The sequence below is a fragment of the Apus apus genome, chromosome 16 (assembly GCF_020740795.1).
Source record: "Apus apus isolate bApuApu2 chromosome 16, bApuApu2.pri.cur, whole genome shotgun sequence".
Lineage (NCBI taxonomy): Eukaryota > Metazoa > Chordata > Aves > Apodiformes > Apodidae > Apus > Apus apus.
Window position 1 is genome coordinate 6,018,038 of NC_067297.1, and position 20,801 is coordinate 6,038,838.

A 20,801-nucleotide genomic window follows, 5' to 3' on the forward strand; every position below is an offset into this window, starting at 1 on the left:
ACAAACAAGCAGCATTTAGCAGGACCTCCTTGTGACTGGATGTATAGTTATAATTTTTTTCTTTTTCAAAATATAACTAAGTATTATTTTAAGTGTCACATGACAAGAAATTTCCTTGGATAATGTTGTTATCTAACCTCCCTCTATCTTTCTCAGAGGTAGTCAATATCATTCTCCAAAAGACTTAAGTAAAAAGGAAAGAGCTACTGGTGCATATGCAGATCTATGCATTGTAAGCTCACAATAAAGCTTTTTCAATCAAGGTAAAAGCAAAATTACTTGCTGACATTAACTGGCAAGTACTTTGCATTCATATGGATCTTTCATCTACAGACTTCAAAGCATCTGACAGGAGGCAGGCAAGCGTTGTTTCTTCAGCCATCCGAGGAAAAAGCTGAAGCACAAAGTGGCAAGTTCTCACTGAGAAGGTAAAACCCTTAGAAGAAATCTCAATTAACTGGTTTCCATTCCTTAAAAATGAATAACTTTGCTCCCAGTACAAATTACACGTGCACCAGAGTAGAGAACCACCACTCACCCACAACCCTCTGAGAATTGCTAAGGATTCTTTAAGAATTTAGATTTAATTCATGAGAAGCTAAACAAACACAGAACACAAGAATACTCTTTTACACACAGGGAAATGATGGGGATCCAAAACCAATCCAGATCTTAAGTTCTGTAGGGCTCCGAGGAGGAGCGCTCCTTGAGTGAACCTGCAGAAGCACAGGTCTTCATTCATGAGGAGAGGAAGGGAAATCCTGCTACATAATCTAGCAAGTGTTTAAATAAACCTGTTCAGATGAAGATCTCTCCAGAGAAAAACCAAGACTGTAATAAAGGTTATGGAAATAATTTTTTTAAATGCCATCTTAAAGAGACTAAGCCTTGTTTCAGCTCTTCACCTTGTTCTTGTAACAGAAGAAATGCTGACTACCTCAAGCACTCAAATGGTCAGCAGAAACTCCTTTTAAACACAAACGGGGGAAAAAATCCCTGCACAGTGTTATTTTAAAAGAAGTGTATGAATTTCTGTAAGTTTAAAAACAGCAAACAAAAAAACGATGCCAAGGCAATCTCTGGAGCCAGCAGTCTTTTAGCATTGGTCAAAGAGACTGCAATAGAAATATTTAGAAGTGCACTCTCTATTTACGAGATCTCTCATGGCCTGTGGAGGTGGATAATATTAGAGGCCACTAAATCCTAAAGTTTATTTTTCTTAAAGTTTTCACTTCAAATAAAGCTTTGTTTTAAAATGTATGGGGCCAACTGTTAGAGCATTGAGGTCCTGGTTATTAGCCAGCTAGAGCCCATGAATTATGTTTAGTGAGAAGTTTATTGGCTCAGTAAACACCATTGCAGTTCCCCTCACCCCTGAACTGTGGAAGCCAAACCAAGAGATATTCAATGCCATGTTACCACTAGCACCAGAGCAACCATTATCTGATTACAGGCATTTTATTTTTGTAAGGAATTTGGTATTGCATCATTTAATACACGGAAGTCTTTAAATTTACCAAGGCAACACACAAAGACTAAGTAACTGTTTGCCCCTATTTACCATCTTCTGGAGCAGGACTATTTGTTTCCATCTCATAGCTTTCTGAGTCCAAGCTACACAGAAATGTAATCCCTCGAACTCTTAGTAAGGCAAGAGTTTGGCAAGGAATTTAAAACACTAGTAAGATTAGAGTGGACAACTACAGGAGCTTTCTGATAAAATCATCCTACCACAGAGTACAGGGCAGTAAGGAGTTGCATTTGTTTCCTCTTACTGCCACTTTGTCTCAAAGAGGCTCATAAAAACAGGGTGTCTATTATGTGTTCCTAGGGTAGGTGAGCAGTTAGTCTGGTCGGATATAGATGTTGCTCTTTTTAAGTTACACAGTGAAGAACTTACACCATGATGACTTAATGGAAGAGCTGGCTACAGCTCAGACACAGTCCAGGTAAGATGCACACACATGCCCAAACTGGAGATAGGGCAGACTGATCTGGCATAGCCTTACAGCCACTTGTGCACAGCACCAGGAAGCCAGGGATGGGATCACAAAGCAGGTATCTCCAGAACTAGCAAGACTGATGTGTAGCTGTGCAAATCCAGAAGCAACTTCTACTTGTGTGTCTGGCTTTGTCCTGGACACAAAGCTGTTTCATCTGGTTACCTTCCACTGCGATAAGCTAAAGCCTCACATACAGAGTAAGCAGTGATCAGTCAGTGTGCAGTAACTTGTTTGTGTGCTTGTTGTTCCAGTTCTCTGGAATAGCTAAAATACACCAGAAGCTGTGTCAGTCCTTGAGGCAAGGAAAGTTAATTTATTTGGAAGAGTAAGGATGCAAAAAAGAGTGCTGTAATAACAGTAGTCTGTTCTGGTAGCAAAGTAAGCTGGAAATGAAGGAATTTAGGTTCTTCTCCTAGTTCTTTCCATCTGTCACACCACCTTGGCTGAATAATGCAACTTTGTGTCTCCACTTCCTTTCTCACCTTTTGCCTGTACTGTCCATTTAGACAATGACAGGCTTCAGGGAAGAGACTGTGCTTATCCAGCACCCAGGGGCAACCTTAGGGCTCTGCAGTCCCTCAGCCAAACAATGCTTTTATATAAAGACTTTGCTATAGACTAACTTACTTGAGAACAACTGTGAAATCTCATATTCTCATGTAAATGCTTTTTCTGAAGTCCTGAGAATCAGGATGCCAGAATTTGTCCACATGACAAGGAAGAACCTTGGCAGTACAGATCCTTAATGTCCAACCTATCCCACAAGGACATGCCAAGGCCATATCATCACACCCATAATGAAGCACCTCTAGGGAGCAGGCACAGTTAAAATCTTTCCACCCCAGTAGTGGTGAAAGACAAGATACCCTTCTCTTTAAACTTAACCCTCTCCCTTCCAAAGAATGCCCGGAATTTCTACTATTTCCCAGCAGAGACTGGAAGGCAAAGACTTGGCATGGGGCAAGTCAGATAAGAGCAGTTGCCTTCTGTAGGTTTTGTTAACTCTGCATAATTGCTTAGGGCATGTGATGGTTAGAGAGAGACACACATCTGTCAGAGACAGACTACAAATCACAAGTATAATTGCAAGCAAACAAAATCTAGTTTACAACGTGGCTGTGGTATATAAAACACCTCTGTAAAACTACAGTATAATTCAACTGCTGCATGTTTAATTTACAAAGTATTGATATAGTTTTCCCTCTCAAAGACTGCTATTTAGGATCACTAAGATGTTAAATAATGTCTTTGCTCTTTGCTGCCTTCTGGGACACATGGTGAAGGTTGATTGTTGTTGGAAGCCTCTCTAAGCAAGCCACATTTACATACTAGGTTTTGCAAAAGGGACCATATTGTCTTGCATGTGAATTCAAGTTCCTTTACCAGTTTAAAATCTGGGTCAGAGCAATTTGCTTACATTTGGAGTCCTTTTCCAAAATAAATGGTATGTGGGATTTAGAGTTGTAGATAAAAGACAACCGGATAAACTGCTATTATCTGCTCTGCATCATGCATGTACCATCTACAGTTTTCCTGCTAAGCTTTGTTCACATGTACAACCCACTTCTTCAGCAGTTGCACATTCAGCATACTAATGATATTATTCTTGGCCATCCTGTTAAACACACAGTATAAGTTAAATGCACAACAGGGGGCCCTGCTGGATTCTCAACAGTTTTTAGATGGCTACAGATTATAGCTGGCCAGGGGTGGAAGTTTTGATAAGCAGTCATGAAGTTTTCTATTCAAATAGGATGTTGACTAGTGCTGACTCTCTCTCTGTCACTTCTCTGGTGATAACTAGATTACCCAAATGTACTATGCTAGGGCTACATCAGACCACCACTTGGAAGCTCCAGTTAGTATGACATACAGCTGCCAAATTGCTTAGCTAAGTTTCACACAGGGATCACATGAAACAACTGTGATGGCTGATGTCCTGTTTGTTTCACATTGCCATTCAAGGAGGTACTTTTGGATTGCTAATACCTTGTATGATTTGGGTGCTGACTGTTTCAGAGATTATTTATTTCATTGTATCCTGACAGGCAGTTGTTAGCTGGATCCCTCAGCACACGTTTAAACCTCTCTGCTCAGGAGTCTCACTCAGAGCTAGGATCCTGCCCCATTTTATTTTGGTGCTTCTTGAAAGAAGACAGACAGAAAGGAAGGAAATAAGAAAGAAGGCCAAAAACCACAACACAAATTTGCAAGTTAAACTTACTGACAGAACTGTCCTGCAAAGTGCAAAACAGTAATAGAGAATTATGATATTCACACTTTCTCAGGTATTCCTCCAGGTACAGAATATAGTATTTTCTTAATACAAGCCACTGTGGAGTGACATTCAATGAAAGACATTAAGTACAATAAAAATATTTTGTTTAGGATAAAAATGTGGTTCCTACCTATGGGCTTGTAAAAGAAAACTCATCAGAGTCTTAGACTTCTTGTAGGTAAATTTTGAATTTTCATCCCCTTGTTCACAAGCCAGGCAGAATAAAAATATCCACCTACACTAAACTAAAGGGAGCCACTTGTAACCCAGACACAACCACAACAGACATTCTCAACAGTCCTTGGCTTAATAGAACACTGCTTTGTGGTTATACCCACCACTAGGATTTCATCTTGCAAGTTCAAGCACATTTAATTTATTCCAGGTCATACATCAAATATAATATTAAAATTTAAGATGGCATTTGAGATTGAGACTTTCTCTGCCATGCGAGTAGAAAGAACACAGTTGGTGCATGAGCATTTTAATATACAAACACAAACTTGTAGCCATCACTCAAGAAAAGCAATTGGTCTTTAAGAGGGGAAAAAAGTTGTAAAAAGAATCAATTCCATTAAATAGCTCTATAAATCAATTCCACCAAAAATCAATGGGAAACTACATCCACAAGGTGCCAAGTAACTCCCACACATCAGGTGCAACTGTCCGTGACGGTGGCCATGCAGCAGCTCTGCCTGCCAGGGATCCAGACAGCCAAGGGCTAGAGCAAGAACCCCTGCATTGCCCACGCTGCCCTCCAGCTCCCTCCTACAGCACTTTCTGCCCCACCACTCAGGGTGAGCTGCATTCTGAGGCCTCCAGGGAAAGCAACAACATCACTCACTTCCAAGGCTTGCATATCTGTATGATGGAGCCAAACACAGGAGCAGACTAGTACTGCTCCTCACACCAAAGAACCTTGCCTCCAGATACAGAAGTGGGCAGTCCCTCTTAAAAGAGAGCAGAGGAAAACTCATGTTACTTGTTAGACCCAGGAATCCCACATGCCCAGATCTGAAATAAAGTGTGACTCTGGGATTTTCCAACAGTCTTTGTGCCACATTAAGTGTCCTTCCCCTCCCAAAGGGGAGGTGACTTATGTACAGGCATGGGGAAGGTGACAGAGGAACATTTGGGATGTGGGGCCTACCAGCCACCAGCATGCAGTAAGTCACATACTGGTTAAACAAATTTATTGTTTAAGCACAAGTTCATGAGTTTCATATTGTGTCAGCCTTGACTGTTCAGTGACTCCCCAGTGACCTTGCCAGGCCACCATCTCTCACTTTCAAAGTGCAGCTCAGTTGCATTTTCACATTTATAGGCTGTGGATGCCCCTTCAATGACTGGAGAAACCCTTGGGGCTTTCATTTTGTGCTGGCAGCTCTCAGATGACTGCAGAAACAAACTCCCTGGGGCTTTTGTTCTGTATGGCAGAGCCGAGAGGGCACAGAAGATTCTGGCTTTGTTAAAACCTGCAGAAAAATTCATGTTGTGTGTCCTCCCCTTCATGTGCTCCACATGTGCTGTCATGTCTCTGGGCCTGTCATAGACACTCACTATTCAAGAAATTCAGACCTAGCATTTTTTGCAACAGAAAACTTGATGAGTTGGCCTCTGCTATTCAGCACTAAGTACCAAAACCCATTTTTTCCTGTTGTAATTGAATGCCAAGCTTAACTTGAGTTAGTTATTCCACACAGGAACACTCATATCTGGTATTATTCACATAGATTTAAATTAGAGACAGAGTGCATACATGTGTGTATAAAATAATGATCAATATAATGAGAAGGCTCAAGACTGTCCATGGCAGGGAATGAGACTATCTACTGCTTCTCTCCAAGGCTCTGTGACCCAGCTGCAGAAGGGATCTGATCTGCAAATTGCATCTTAGCTGTTGGGCCTGATCTTAGCAATAAGCACCCTCAGCCTATGGATTTCAATATGTTTTGAGAGCATTTGATATCAAACCCTCCATCAGTCACAAGTTTCTCCCAGACATAAAGGCATACAGTTCTAGAAAGCAAGACTTTGACATAGGCTGGAGGCTTGAGGTCAGAAACAAGTGGGAATTGTACAACCAGGGGATTCAATTTGACCACTGGTATCTAGCAAGACAAAGCAGCAACACATTCAAGTTTGTCTTTTTTGGAATATTCCTTAGAACTCTACCACGTGACTTGCTGCTCCAGAAGAATTACCTGAACATTAAAAAGTATATTGAAGGGAAGTGGAAACAACATCATCACTAGAACAGCCAGAAGATTTTCCTGCAAGTCACAGTAGATGTTCCTCATTTTCCCTCTCTCTAAATGCATCTGCAATGGTGCTTTGTTATTACTGGGATATCAGTCTCATACAAGTCAGGAAAAAAGTATTTGTGCCAAATGGCCTTCAAGTATTATAACAGGAAGGATGTTTACAGACAGTTTTGAAACACAGATCTTATTCTAAAGTCTTCATGCACAAACAGATGCTACACCAACACTTGCATGGATATAACCCTAGACTACTTGGTGATTTTGAACTTCTGGAGTAGCTTACAATGAAGCAATTACTGTGACATTTATGAAGGACAGTCCAAAACATGATGCAGAGTTTGTGTGAAAAGAGACTGAGAGAACAGATAGGAATAGGCACAGCCTAGAGAATTAAGAGATTACAGTGATACAGCAATTATGTAGAAATGATTGGAGAAAACAATTATGTGCACAATGGGGAATTCTGGAAGAAGCAAAGAATCCAACAGGTTAGACAACCAAAGCACAAATCAAAATAAATAGACACTATGGACTAAGAGTTGAAGCCAGCACAGGGATCTGAAGTGTCAACTTGCCTTTAAAGACTATCATGGTCAAAATCATACATCAAATTGCGTAATAGACAAATGAGATTAACTGAAAGATTAGTCCATGGAAATAGTCACAGAGAGAGGATTGTAAGGATTTTTATTTTTATTTAATCCTGCTTCTGAACTCTTATATACTCAATGAAAAAAGTCTTAAATCCCATTTCCTGCCACTGTAGGGCTAAAAAGTTAACACCATATTTCATAGTGGTTAACATGAAACAGGATTAGTGTGCTGACTTGTTCTTAAAGAGCAAATACATTCTAAAATCTAGATTGGGAAGAGATATATAATTTTTTCCACCAGAATCTCTGACAAGGAGCAGGAGGGAGAAAATGTATTTTTCTCTAAGACTTATGGGGATGAATGGAATTTAAAAGTCTGTTTCCCTGAGTAGAATTGATGTACTCTTTCAGTGGGACCTTTTTGTTCAGTCATTCACTGTAGAGACTGGCTTCCTATGAATAATTGTGCTTTTCTTTCCTACTCAGCTGAAGTGCTTGCACTCTTCTCAATGAAAGCAAAATAAATGCTTCATTTATCCCTTGAACATTTAAGTTTTTAAAATAAGCTAGAAAGGTGTTATGAAAAGGATCCAATGACCCATCAGAAGGAATAATTTTTTAACACCAGCCAACAAACTGCCTCCTAAGAAAAAGAAAGATTCAAACCCCTACCCAAGAAGACATCCCAGCCAAAGCCTTCTCTGACGCAGTAGTACCACAGTCTATCTGGGATGTCACTTTGTCAAAGCCTTGTACACGGAGAGCACCTAAACAGTGAGTGTGTGACACAGGCAGCGAGACTCATAATGTCTTGCCTGTTTTCTCTTGAGTCTCTGAACTGTGACCTCAAAGCAAATGAATCTGAGAAGAAAATACATTCATCAGGCATTCACTCAGCCAGGCTCAGGACTTTTAAACCAGGGATCTGAATCAGCTCTCTTGCCTCCCACTTCTTCCCTGACACAATTAGTCAGCATCTGCCCTGGCAGCCAACTCGCTGCCTCTCAGAGGAGGGACAAGCAGCTGCAACTCCCTTGCCCACTGCCTGCTTCCTAACAGGCTGCAGAAAAGTGGAGAATAGCTTCCTGAACTCTGCCTGGCAAAGGTTAGCATCCCTTCCCTATGCTCAGGGGAATGAGAGGAACTTAGAACTGCTACTACTCACAGCCTCTTTGATTCCCTGCTCCAGCCCAAAAGCAGGTTCAGACCTGTCCCAGCCACACCTCTCCCCACCTTGGGCCAAGGCCATGCCAGCTGCACACACCTGTTTGAGGCTTCCCCACATTTGAAGGGAATCCCCAGAAGGGGATGTGCAGGTGCTCCACTCCCTTCAAAGAGTGCAGGCAACAAATCAGCCTGGGAAATTTGCCCCATAGTAGTCAATACAGCCCTCTGACCTTTTCCAAAACTTTCTCAGTCCACCAGGTTGGCAGGACTGAACTTTACAGCTAAGTGTTTTGAAAGAGGCATGTGCTTTTAAAATCCAGTTGAAGTTTTGCTAGGGAAACTTTGCAGAGGCATCACTAGTGTATCCACAGGAGTTTTGCAATTCGAGGTTACAGGTAATTACAGCAAATAAACAGGCATACAAGTCAGGGTCGGAAGCAGGCATTTACTTAAAGCCCACCTCACCAGGACGTTGAAAAATAAATAAACCCCCCTGAGCAGTTCTGTTTTACTCAACATCTCTAGGGCCCCAGCCCCACTCCTCAGGCTGGATTGTGCAAGCTCTTACTCCAGCAGTCACACTGAGTTCAAGCAAAGTGTCTGAGTAAGCATTTGCAGAATCTGACCCCCCCCCAGCCAGTTATCTATGCTGCACCTCTTTGTGCCTTGCATTGCCAGCTCCTCAGCCAGGGACATGGTCTGGAAGTATATTGTCAGCTGCAATGTGCTTTATCTCCATTTATGGCATTAAATCTAATTTTTGGTGCCAAGTGCAGCATTACCCTTACAATGACATCTATTAGAGACAGTTTCCCCTAAAGACTCTGATCTGACCAACAACCAGTTTGCACGGTTCATTTTTTCCTTTTATTGCAAACCCACCAGGTTCACACAACTCTCTGCTTCTTTAATTTCAAACATTTTGTTAAAAAGTAGCAAGACAGACACTGACTTAGGGAAATCCCACACCCTGGCACTTCACTGACTTCACTCAAGATGCTGCCATTCTTTCTTCCCGGAAGATTTAAAAAACTGGGAACCAAAACCAAAATTAAAGCTACAAGCTTGACTGATTAGTCTCCAGTAATGTGTCAGTTTAGAAGAGGCAGACTTGCTTTCCCCATGCCAGTTCAAGCATTTCTGATGGGCACCCAGCCCCTTCCCCCCCTCCCAAGGCACAGGAGAGGGAGGGGTGGGACAGCAGCATGGCACAGCATGGAGCAGTTCTTATGGAAAAAAAATCTGCAAGTTCCCCTGAAATGCCACGTCCTGCATGCCACAAAGGACAGCTGCTACCTTCTCGCTTACAAAAATGTGACCCCATCCAGTCAATCTACAGCGCTTACGCTGTCAGATACCCTCCCACTCACCACTTTTGATGGTCAAAGCCATTGTAATGAAGCAGCTTCCCCTCCACCTCAAAGGGGATGTGCTTTGCTTCTGCTCCAAGAAGGTTTAGGGAGGGTGCTTTGGGGTTGGTTTTTATTTTTTGCTTCTTGGTGAAGGTACAACCCAAGCTGGTTCAGACAGACAAGGAGGCAGCACGGGTCTGTGTATAACCTTGGAGGAAGTGAGTACAAATAGGCAAATATTCTAAATAATGTCAGAGTAGACGCAAATGGAAACTTGCTTGGACTCACCTGGACTCCTTTCCCCCTTTCTTGTCCAACCAGTTCATGGATGGGGAACATCCCAAGCCTCTGGCATATGGCATTAGATGCTCTGTGTATTAGGTAGAAAACTACTGATAAGTCTTTTGAAAGGGTACAGCTGGTGTCATGTAGCCCAGGTCCCAGTCATAAGAACTCTCAAAATCTGGGAGAGGAAAATTTTGTTTCTTTACTACAACTTAAAGAGAGAAAGTGGGGCATTTAATCAGTCATTTGGGTATTCTGGGAGTGGAAGCTGGTTTGTCTGGCTATGGCCGTGACTTCTGTTCTTGTAGGGAAGAACCCTTGTGCAGCTTTCAGAAAGCCATATAAAAACATCTCAAAAAAGATTATATTAAGATGCCAGAGACACAGATGTAAGTCACAGATTACTAATTATGAAAGTATTTGGAGAGCCCTGGGTGGAAAGGATCTGTTTGCTGGACAGGCAAATATTTTAATTGCATATTGAAATTATCACCGTTCCAGCAGGACTCTTTAAATACATTTTCCTTCCACGAGTGTCCTCTGTTGTGAGTTACACTTCCAGGCAGCTTTTAAAAAACAGCGTGATTTCCAGTTCTACAGCACTATCAAATGTACTGATTTTTTCTGCATTTGGTTGCACTTACAAGATGCTGAAGTATTAGTACAGCATTCAGCTTGAAATCCTCTTGCACCATTAGACAATAGAGGCTCCTACTGTTATTTACTGTTCATTAAATGTTAACAGAAATTCAGCCTCTCTTCAACACATCCTGCCTTCACACAGGTAGAGATAAAGTGGTACTGAGAGATTAAATGGTTTTTCCAGAATCAAACAACAGATCAGTGGCAAACAAATTCTCATACTCAACTCTTTGGTTTAGCTACAAAACAAGAGATTTTCAGAGTGAAGATAAAGGCTCCTCTCCCCACACTCAGGTCACTTTTCCCCTCCCTTAGGAGCTAAGGAATATCACTATGGAAATTAAACCCATCACTTACAAGTAGCAATCAGAAACTGAGAGACCCAGCACAACTGGGATAAGCCAGCTGACTTCAACTACTAAAAAAATGTCCACACTCGGAGAAATACTCAAGACATTCCTTCTCCAGGGGCACCACCCATAATAACAGGCCAACAATCTCAAATACCTCTGCATCTTGGATGGAGATGCAGAACCGCATACATTAAACTACTTTTCTTGGAGTTCACTTGAGAATGCTGCCAGCTTGTAAACAGCAGAGTGAGTTTTGCTGCCAATACAATTTTTACCTAGAGCAAACGGAAGTGCTTTTCCAAGAATTTCCAAGACTATTGCATCACGCAGAGCACTGGCACTGCCCCGTGCAACCCAGGGAGGAAAGACAAAAAAATACAAGCGGCTGCTCTGCACATCCTGAAAGGCATTATTCAGAGGCATTTATTTATTCCCAGGAAGAGACTGGCAGTGCAAAACAGACCTTGCAGAAAAACCCAGTGCAGGGGGATATTGTCTCATTAATAATTTCAATGATGTAGCAAAAAGGAGATAATTTTTATAGCTAGCATGTTTCAATTTTCATTACCATTTTGAAAGCCTTGTCTGATAAAGTACAAGAGACTACGAAATGTAGCATTTCTGAAGGACTGGAGAGCAATCTTCTCTCTTCTTCCTCCCCCACTGTAGGTTTTGCATAATACTATAGCAACTTTATCATTTTGAAGTTTTATTAGAATTATGTGTATGATGACAGCATTTTTATGCCCTGGCTAAGGTCAGGGTCCCATTGTGCAAACTTTTAAATATGATCAGCATTTATAAGATAAATTTACAAGACAAACCAAGGACATTGTATTCTCCATACCTTAAAGATGAAGAAAAAGTTGCTTAACTTCCTTCATGACCATAACATGGAAAAATTAAATCAGTGACAGAAACTGAACCCAGAATTCCCTAGACCACAAGCTCACCCAGAAGAATTAGATGTGTGCATACATTCAGCCACTGCATCAATTCCTAACAGTCAGTACTTACAACTCAGTTTTCTGGGTAACTCTTCTCCAGTTATAATTCACATTACTTTTAAAACATGCTCAGCCAAACATCAGTCTGCTGGCATCTGAAGAATTACATGACAACTCTCACTTATGCCAAAATTCCTTTTATTGACCGTTTTGGTGCTACAGTTCTGGCTGTGTACACTTCATAAATGTGCATGCACATTTATATTTTTTAGTGTGTTCCCTGCCATCTACAACTTTGGTAGTTATTTTTCCTGCCTAGGAGGACATCCACTTTTTTTTTTGAAGACTGGGCATACTCATGTCACTAATACCACATTATCAAAGAGCATTTGAACTGCCTAGAAAATGAACAAAGAGCCTTTTTCAAGGACTTGAGAAGTTTGATGCAAAAAGGTCCACATGAGGACCATTCTGAATACTTCATAAGGGTAAACGGAAGCTAGGAATAACAAAGCACCTCACCCTTCCAGAGGCAGGGGCAACAACATTACATAAAAACAGCATAAGTTCAAGTCTTACTATACACTGGCATAATTTCAAACTTGCTTTTAAATACGGTGTTTTGTTTTGTTTTGTTTTAAAAGTCAGTCTTCAATTTTATGTGTTTGCTAGTGAAGTTTTGAGGAAAGCCAATAGAGAAAGCCATTATTTTATTATTTCATCCAATCCTGGGCAGTTAACTAACCTCTTGCATCAGGAACCTCTTGTAAAGGGTCAGAGAGGATTTTTTTTCCAGTTTTAGTTCAATAACTAGATCTTTCAGACTGGAGAAAGCAATTGAGATTTGAGGAGGGGCAGAAGGGCAGCAAAGCTTACTTCCCTCCAGATTAAAACTAGGTGTTGGAGAAAAATATCTTCTAGTTCTAAAGTCATAAAATAGCAGCATAACTAGAAAAGAATTAATTGCTTTTTGCTCAAAGAACACTTCCTTTGCTTTTCATTTAAAATGGAGCTGAATAAGAACCACAGAATAAGTCACATAGGAAGGGACCTCAGGAAGTCGCCAGAAAGTATTTTGATAAGAAATTTTTTTATTTAATACTTCAAAATAGTCAGGTTTAGAATTTCACTGAATTTAATGCTATGTAAGAAGTTGCTTGATGCATTTCTCAGAAACAATACCACAGTAAATGAATTTTGTTTCTGATTTGCATGTTAAATCACAGCTTTAATGTGTTAAACTCTGTCCTCCTGCTTAACAGAAGGTAATACCAAATTTACTTTAAAGTTATTTTTCATTGCACATCAACATGTTATAATAGGTACAAACCACTGAGATCCAGTCTTTCCACTGGAGAGTAGCTACCAAAGAGACAAACAAGCAAGCCTTAAAATAAAGTTTCTGTCAACTGATTTCAGTTCTCAGTTAAAACTGGCAATGCTAATTAATCTGTTCTTTATCGGACAAGGGAAAATATTCCCAAACTGCCAAACTGGCTGGTGGTATCTTGACAGCAGATGGAAATGCAGTAAGTGGAGTCCTTCATGGCAGTGTCTTTATGTGACTCCTGGAAAACCAAACCCACACACTGAATGGCTCTTTATCCAATGGGAAATGAGCACACATTTAGGGAAAGGAACCTGCTGTACACCCCTGTCATCTTAAACCAGCCCAGGAATGAATGGGACTAACCCAGCATGAAGAGCAGAGTAAGGTTGTTTACCATATGAGGCCTCTTCCCCAGTCAGTCTGTCAAGTATCTCTTTTAAAACTCATGGCAAAAGGCTGATTTAAAGACAGTTTTATCTTGCGTGGTGTTTGGTTCAGTGGGGGAAGGGAGTGGATAGGGCAAACTGATGTATTATTGAAAGCTGCCCCCTCTGCCTTTACCCAAGAGACTGATGGGCAGCGAGTGCCTCAGGCCAGCATACTGACATGAAATGATTTCTACCTCCCATCCAGAACCTGGGTGAGGACAACATTGTCAAGTTTTTCCATCCAGTATCTAAAGCTGGAAGAAGAAGTAGTTGTTCCTTGTGTCTGCATCAATCTCTCAGAACATTTAGTAAGAGAAGCAAGAAGTACACCCTGTTTTCAGGGCCATTTTCACTGGGAGAGCAGCCCCTGATGACAGTTTTGAGCAGGAAACTCCCTGCACTTAACTCTAAAATCTTCTTAGTGCCAGCTGAAGAGTAGGACCCTTCCTCTCCCCGCTTAGCTGTCAGTGCATGTGTCTTCTAACACTTTCTGCAGGAGGGCTCAGCAGTTTGTCTTTTCTCCGTTAGCAAGAGACTCAGTGCTGAAGGAAACTTCCCACAATAGGTCCATTTCCAAACACTTGCTTGAGATTTTCAAAGATCACTCTTTTAGCCCCTTGAAATCCATGGTGTGCACATCAGAAAATGTGATACAGTACATAGGTAATCCTGGATAAACTAGATTCCCCACTCCTTTCCATTAAGTAAAATCAGTAACTAGAATCTCTGTTTAGGATCTGTGATTACAAGGATCACCCTCCACCCTACCTTGGTCAAACAATACAGGCTCGAGGAAAGCACGAGAGCCGTCATTTCAATAATGCAAAACCCTGTTGCTTCCACTCCAGAACAGCTGACTTAAAGTGCATGCTAGGCTGTACTTATTAACAAAATGAGAAATCTGATATATAGAAAGAAAACACTATGTGAGGATTAATCCTGGATTGCAGTTTGTGGCCAGCACTGGGCCCTCATCCAAACACAGATGAAAAAGAACAAAATTTCTCCCACCTGTCACTTACAGCAGGTACAGCTATTGCAGTGTTATAGTCTCCTCCTTACAGCTATTGTAACAACCCCTTTTATATCAGCTTAAAATTCAGGACTGACCTCACTGTTTCATTTCTTCCTTGTTTTGTGGGAGCTAGCACTGGAGGGTGAATTTTCTTTCCAGGAATTACAAACAAGAAGCGTGAGTAACTTACAAGTTTGGACAGCTAGCTTGTAATAGCGTATACTTCAAGGAAAGAAACCCAGCTTAAAATTGGCATCCTGTTATAACGTGGAGATGCTAACTGAACAAGAAAATACAACTCTCAGGAACACTGGGTTTTTTTACATTGTTTCTCCTGCTTTTGGGAGAAGTAAGCACACTGTCACTGCTGGTTAAAAAAGACCTAAACAAACCAGTGCTGTTGCTTTGCCAATGAGCTACTGCACAGCAAAGTGAAATCTCTTGCAGTGTGTTGTCCTTGGTCCCAGTACTACAGCAAGATAAAAACCAATTTAAGCAGCCCTAGTGGTTTAATCACTGGTGTTTAATCCACACCAAACCAAAGGAGAAGTCACCTTTATTTTTTAAAAGATGTTCTCCTGCTTATGCTTGGGTTGGCACTCAGCTGCTGCAATCCCACAGCTGAGCTCTGTTAATTTTTCTCCAAGCCCAGCAGGGTAGGTTTGTCCGCTGATGCTAAAATGGTCCCTCTTCCCATTGAGCTCTGCCTGGCACAATACAGCCAATATAATGGCTATGTCACAAGTGTGATTCTGCTTTCTCCCACCCCAAGACCAGATTTGCTGCTGCACTGAAATGCTGCTTTGTGGCAACGCTCTTCCCTGGGTGTTGTCAGAAACTGCAGTTTTGTTTGTACACTTTCTCAGTCAGGTTTGGTATGGGGATGGGAAACCTGGTTTCCTGTAAAGAAAACATGACAACCTTATCATCATACCTATCAAGCTGCAATACGTCCATGAGGCTGGATGAGAGGGTCAAATGCTGCAGTCAGCACAAACAGGACTTCTGATGAAGTTCTCAGTTCTCAAATATTATCCTATTTCTCTACATCTGTCATCAGAGATGCTAGCAGGAGCTCAAAGAATGGCCATGTATTATTTTCTATCCAAGGTCAAAGGAATGCACAACACTGTTTGACAGTTCTTAACTACTATGGGCTGTAGAGAAAACAAGAGCTCTCATAGCAAGATCTACTGTTCATAACTTCAAATATCATGCTGTGACCACCAATTTTGGGCTGCAATGGCTATTATAGGGAGTTTCAATCTATTACACAGCCAAACTGATTAGCATTACACTGTGTTCTAGTTGTTTTAAACAGCTAATCAAAATAAATTGAATGCGGACCCTCCTGGATAAGGCCTCTCACCTTCTCTTTCTCTCCTCTCTCCCCCCACCCCCTGTCACACATTGGCTTCTGCCAAACCATTCAACACTGACACTCCAGCCTATCACGTGATACCAAGTGCTTCAAGCATCTTGCGATACTTATTGCTATCTACACATCCATAAGTCATTCTGCCCAGCAACGTATGTGAATGCTAACGTGAGCCATTTCTTTATGCATTCAAGATTCAGAGCTCTCCCACATCCTTGGAAGAAGCTTTTTCCCCCAAACACTGCAAAAATCATCCCCTTTATATACGTGCATCTCGCCTGCATTTTACGTAGATGGGGAAGCGTAACGTAAGGAAAACCTGCTGTATCCCTGGATTCTCCCATTCCTGCTGCTTCCACCCCCGCGGCCACGCGCGTCTGCTGCGATTAAGCGATGGGTTTTAGATGCAAGAGAAGGAGGCACTTCTGCAGGGTTTCCTTACCCGTGGTAGAATGGAAAGTAACAAATGTAAGAGGTTGCTTATTCTTAATGCTGATCTCCTCCAGAGCTAAAATGATATGTCAGTAGCAGGTGGCAAGTTTGAAGACCCCCCCCTCTCGCCCCTCCTTTTTTTTTTTTTTTTTAATAAATATAACAAAGGGCACACAGATTTGACCTAATGGGTCAACCATCAAAAGTTAAACTGATTTAAATAATTAGACCTAGAATGTCAGGCACCACTGCAAATAATTGCTCCTAATGCTTTTAGGATTAGATTGCTAATGAAAAGGCGCAAAAAGGAGGCCACTTGCAGTTGTGGAAATAAGTCAATTTTCTTCCCATATGTCATTTTCTCCATGTTGATTTGTTGTGAAATCCTAAGGAGTCATTTACAGCTTTCTCTCCAGAGCTGCTTTAGTATATACAATAGTTTCTGAGTCATAAAAAATAGTAATAAGTCATCTTGAAATACTAGTTGTTTATACACTGTATTTATCAAGCACAGCGAACATCTGCTCATAGTTCTGACATTTTCCAATGAAAGTGACTATTGCATATTGTCTTCTCCTTTAATTTGTGGAAAAACATGGGAGCCATTGAAATACAAGCAGCATTCCGCAATAAATTTAAACCAGTTTTGGTCAAAGGACAGTTTATTAGCAGAATGTAATTTTACTGCTCTCTCTGGCTGCTCTCTCAGATTTATTCTAACAGCTAAGTAACACCCAGGGTGATTTCGGTAGCTGTCTGCTAAAACACTCGGTTTCATATATAATTCATTAATTTGATGTAAAGGTACATACACCCGCCCCGCTCGCAGATACTGAACGCGAAGTTACCCGCCTCTCGAAGCGCCGAGGCAGCCCGAGTTTGTCAAAGGCTGCGGATTTCGCAGCAGAAAGTTTCGAGTCGCCAAATCCCGGTGTGTAAATACGCGTCCAGCCGAGCGGCCGGGAGCAGCCGGGGCGGCGGCGAGGCCGGGCGCGGTGTCCGGGGACCGCGGAGCGCCCGGGGCGGAGCGCGGCTGGCGGCCGCGATAACGGGGAGCGCGGGGGGCGCGCCGAGGGCCGCCTGCTCGCTGCGGTGCCCACTTCCACCTGGGACCGCTCCAAGCAGAAGTCAATAATTGACTTCTCCCGCCGGCTCTCGCCCCATACGAAAGGGGCCGGGAGCAGCCTGGGCACTGCGGGCACCGCGTCCGCCCTGCGCGCCCGCGGGGCTCCCCGCGCCGTGCACCGCCTAGGGGCCCGCGCACACGGCCTCCCCCCACGCCTACTCCCTCCGCCGGCGTTGCTTTGCTTTTAAATGCAACCAGATAAACAAAAAAGCCCGGCTCCCCCCGCCGCCGAGCTGGCACCGGCACCGGCGCGCCTGGGGATGTAGAGCCCGGCCCGGCTCCGCGGCGCCGTTTACCCGGGACCGGGCAGCCGCGGGCAGCGATCAGCCCGCCCGGCTCCCTGACCTACAGTGTTACGCGCCTCGGTACCAATATTGCCAGCCTAGACATACAATTTGATTATTTATTTATTTTTTAAACCGGGTGGACAGCTCTGCGCCTGGCTGGCGGGGCCGGGGAAGCGCGCATTTCCTCCGGGGGCACAAAGCCGGCGGGCAGGGTCCTACGAGCCCCCGGCCGCGGGAGGGTGCGCGATCCTGCGCTCCGTCCATTGCATCCGAGATGGTGCCGTAACAAAAGCCAGAGACCCGCAGCGACGGGCAGAGCGAGCGGAGCCGGCGGGTCCTTCCCTCCGCGATCCCGAACGGCCGAGGGGGGCGGCAGGGACGGGGGGGAGCCAGGGCAAAAGTTCACCGCGGTCCCGGTAGGGCAGGGGGTGCCCGGTGGGGCAGGGGCCGGCGCTGGGGTTGGGGGATGCCGGCCTGTCTCGCCGCCTTGCAGCCCCGCGGATGGACTGCGGGGGGGGGAAGCAGGCGATGCAAGTCCCGAGAGCCCCTTCCCTGCCCTCTCTTCCACAATGCGGCCGGATCCCAGCACAAACACGCCCCCCGGTACCCCGAGGCTCCGTTCCCTCCTTTCGGGGAAAAAGAATAGTAATAATAAGGCTCACTTGCAGGGAGCGAGAGAAGGATGGTGCTCCGGGGCTGCCTGCCCGCCCCGCCGGTCGCCCCCACGCCGGCCGGCCCCGGGCAGCAGCTGCGGCCCCCCGCCCCGAGCCCAGCGCCGCGGGGAAGGGGCAGCGCACACCCGTGCACACACACACACACACAAATGGCACGGGAGGAGGGGGAAAGTTTCCAGCCGCTTCAACCAAATAGCCAACATTTGCAATCCCCAGACAGGCAGGGTGGGGAATACACCGTATGCACGCCCTGGCCCCGAAAGCAACGGGGCAGCGCGCCGGGCGAGCGAGGGGAGGGGGCCCGGGGCACGGAGAGAGGGGGGCAAGAGGGAAAAGAAAACGATCTGTATTTTTTTCAATGAAACTACCGTTGGTGCCGGGCACGGCTGCTGCAGGGCAGGGAACAAGGGGACACCCTCCGCCACCCCAGCGACCCTCCCCAGCGGACCCGTGCAGATGGGCAAAATACCCGGGGTTGCAAATAAAGAGCGGGGGAGCAGGGCTGGGCTGCACCGCGGAGCCCGGCAGCGCCCGCCCGCCCGCCCGAGCGGGACGCGCGGCCCCGCGCCCCCGCCCGCGCCCGCGCCCCGCTCCGCGTTACCTTCTTATTGCATCTGGAGCAGCAGCTTTTCTTCCCCTTCCCCTCTCCTCCTCCTCTCCCTCTCCTGTCCTCTCGGTTTATACCAGCCTGTTCCTCATCTCACAGCCTTCCTCCCAGCGCCATCTTGCAAGCTTGTGACGTTGGGAGCCGCTCACCCCTGACCCACATTTGAATAGAAGCCAAAATGAAAAAAAGAAGAAGAGAGAGCGAGGGAGAGAGGAGAGAAAGAGGGGGAAGAAGAAGAAGAAAGAGCGGAACAAGGAGAGGCAGGGAAAGCAGCAGCTAAGCAAGTGCTGTGCCAGTGTGGAACAGCATCGGCTCCCGCTCCCTTGCCAGCTAGTTTAGTAATAAGCAATTTCCTGCTTTTGCAATAAATGTTGCCGCGGCGGGGCTGGAAGAGGGACTGGGAGCTGGCTAATTCCCAGCGAGGGACCAGGGCTTCCCCCACCCCGAGCCGCCCCCCCCCTTTCCCTGCCACCCACACCCCGAAACCCAGCCCGGAGCCCGACCACTACGTCCCGGCAACCCAAATACTGCTGCTCCCTCCCAGGTTCTGAGCGATGAAAAAGGCATTTGTTAAGATTGTTTCTCCCATCACTGGTGAGGTCTCAAGTGTGTGTTAGGAGAAATTATTTATATTATTGCCTGTACATGTATTGGAATCTGAAATGAGCTTTATACACAAATTAAGAAAACATCCTCGTGTATAACGTAATTTGCATAATAGCTTTTTATCACTCTTGTCTATTTGCTAAGGACTGACAGTGCATTTTGCAGTGTCCAAGACACAGATGAGAATATGGCCTTTGTACCCCTAGAATCCATAGAAATCTGAAGTTTTGTTTCGTGCAATCGTTTTTAGTTATTTACCTATTGGAAGTATATCGAGGGGAAAAGTTATTTGTGTTTTGCATCCCTGGTCCTGCAAAGACTTTCATGCATGCTTAACTTTAAGCACATCAGTAATGACACTGAGCAAGCAGGGGCTATTCAAGTGCTTACACTAAGCATGTGCACAGCCTACAAGCTCAAGCTATGATTTGGTAAAATGTTATGTGAACTGATATAATCTTATTTTTTCTGAGCGTTGCCACAAAGCACAACTGTGCAGAAATAAGAATTATACCTTTGTACCACTTTCTGCTTCGGTAGCTAAATTATCTGTAATAACAGGAGCAATGCATGTAAACATTTTTATTGTAAACATGCACAGGAGTTCTCCCACTATCCCATGTAGGAATCACTGCATTAGCTGCAAGTGAAATATGACATTTTCTTTTCTTCTGTGCCCTTGGAGCCACCCATAACCAAAAGTCTCTGTTGCCTGAGCAAGGTGATTCATTAGTGAAGCTGAGCCTACCATTTAACACATCTCTAAGAATTCCCTAATAGCCTCAGCGCCAGGGACTCCCAGCCACTTCCTGTGCAGATCCTGCAGTTTACATGCACTTCAGCTGGATCCCAGCTGCAGCCTAAGCTCTCCTTCCCTGATAATACAGATATTTTCTAGTTGCTCATCCAGAGTTCAAAGTTTTTGCAGGAGATGGTTTCTTCAGCCTTACCAAAGTGGCTTGAGGAGCAAATAAAGATAAGACAAATCACAACAGCCATATCAGAAAGGTCTGGACTGGTGGTTTGTTCACAGT

General features: G+C 44.1%; 1 protein-coding gene across 2 annotated transcripts in view; it reads right to left on the reverse strand.

The window, feature by feature from the left end:
- The window catches only part of HIC2 (HIC ZBTB transcriptional repressor 2), a 74,583-nt gene extending 55,184 nt beyond the window's left edge, over positions 1–19,399 (reverse strand). The window contains exons 1-2 of one of the 2 annotated variants that reach the window (XR_007891076.1): positions 19,156–19,399; positions 18,025–18,506 (exon numbers count right to left, since the gene is read on the reverse strand). The gene's annotated coding sequence lies outside the window, so the exon portion shown is untranslated. Of the gene's footprint in view, positions 1–18,024; positions 18,507–19,155 lie in introns of those variants that run through there. The other variant, XM_051634471.1, reaches the window with a different exon arrangement.
- Between the last annotated feature and the right edge of the window lie 1,402 nt (positions 19,400–20,801).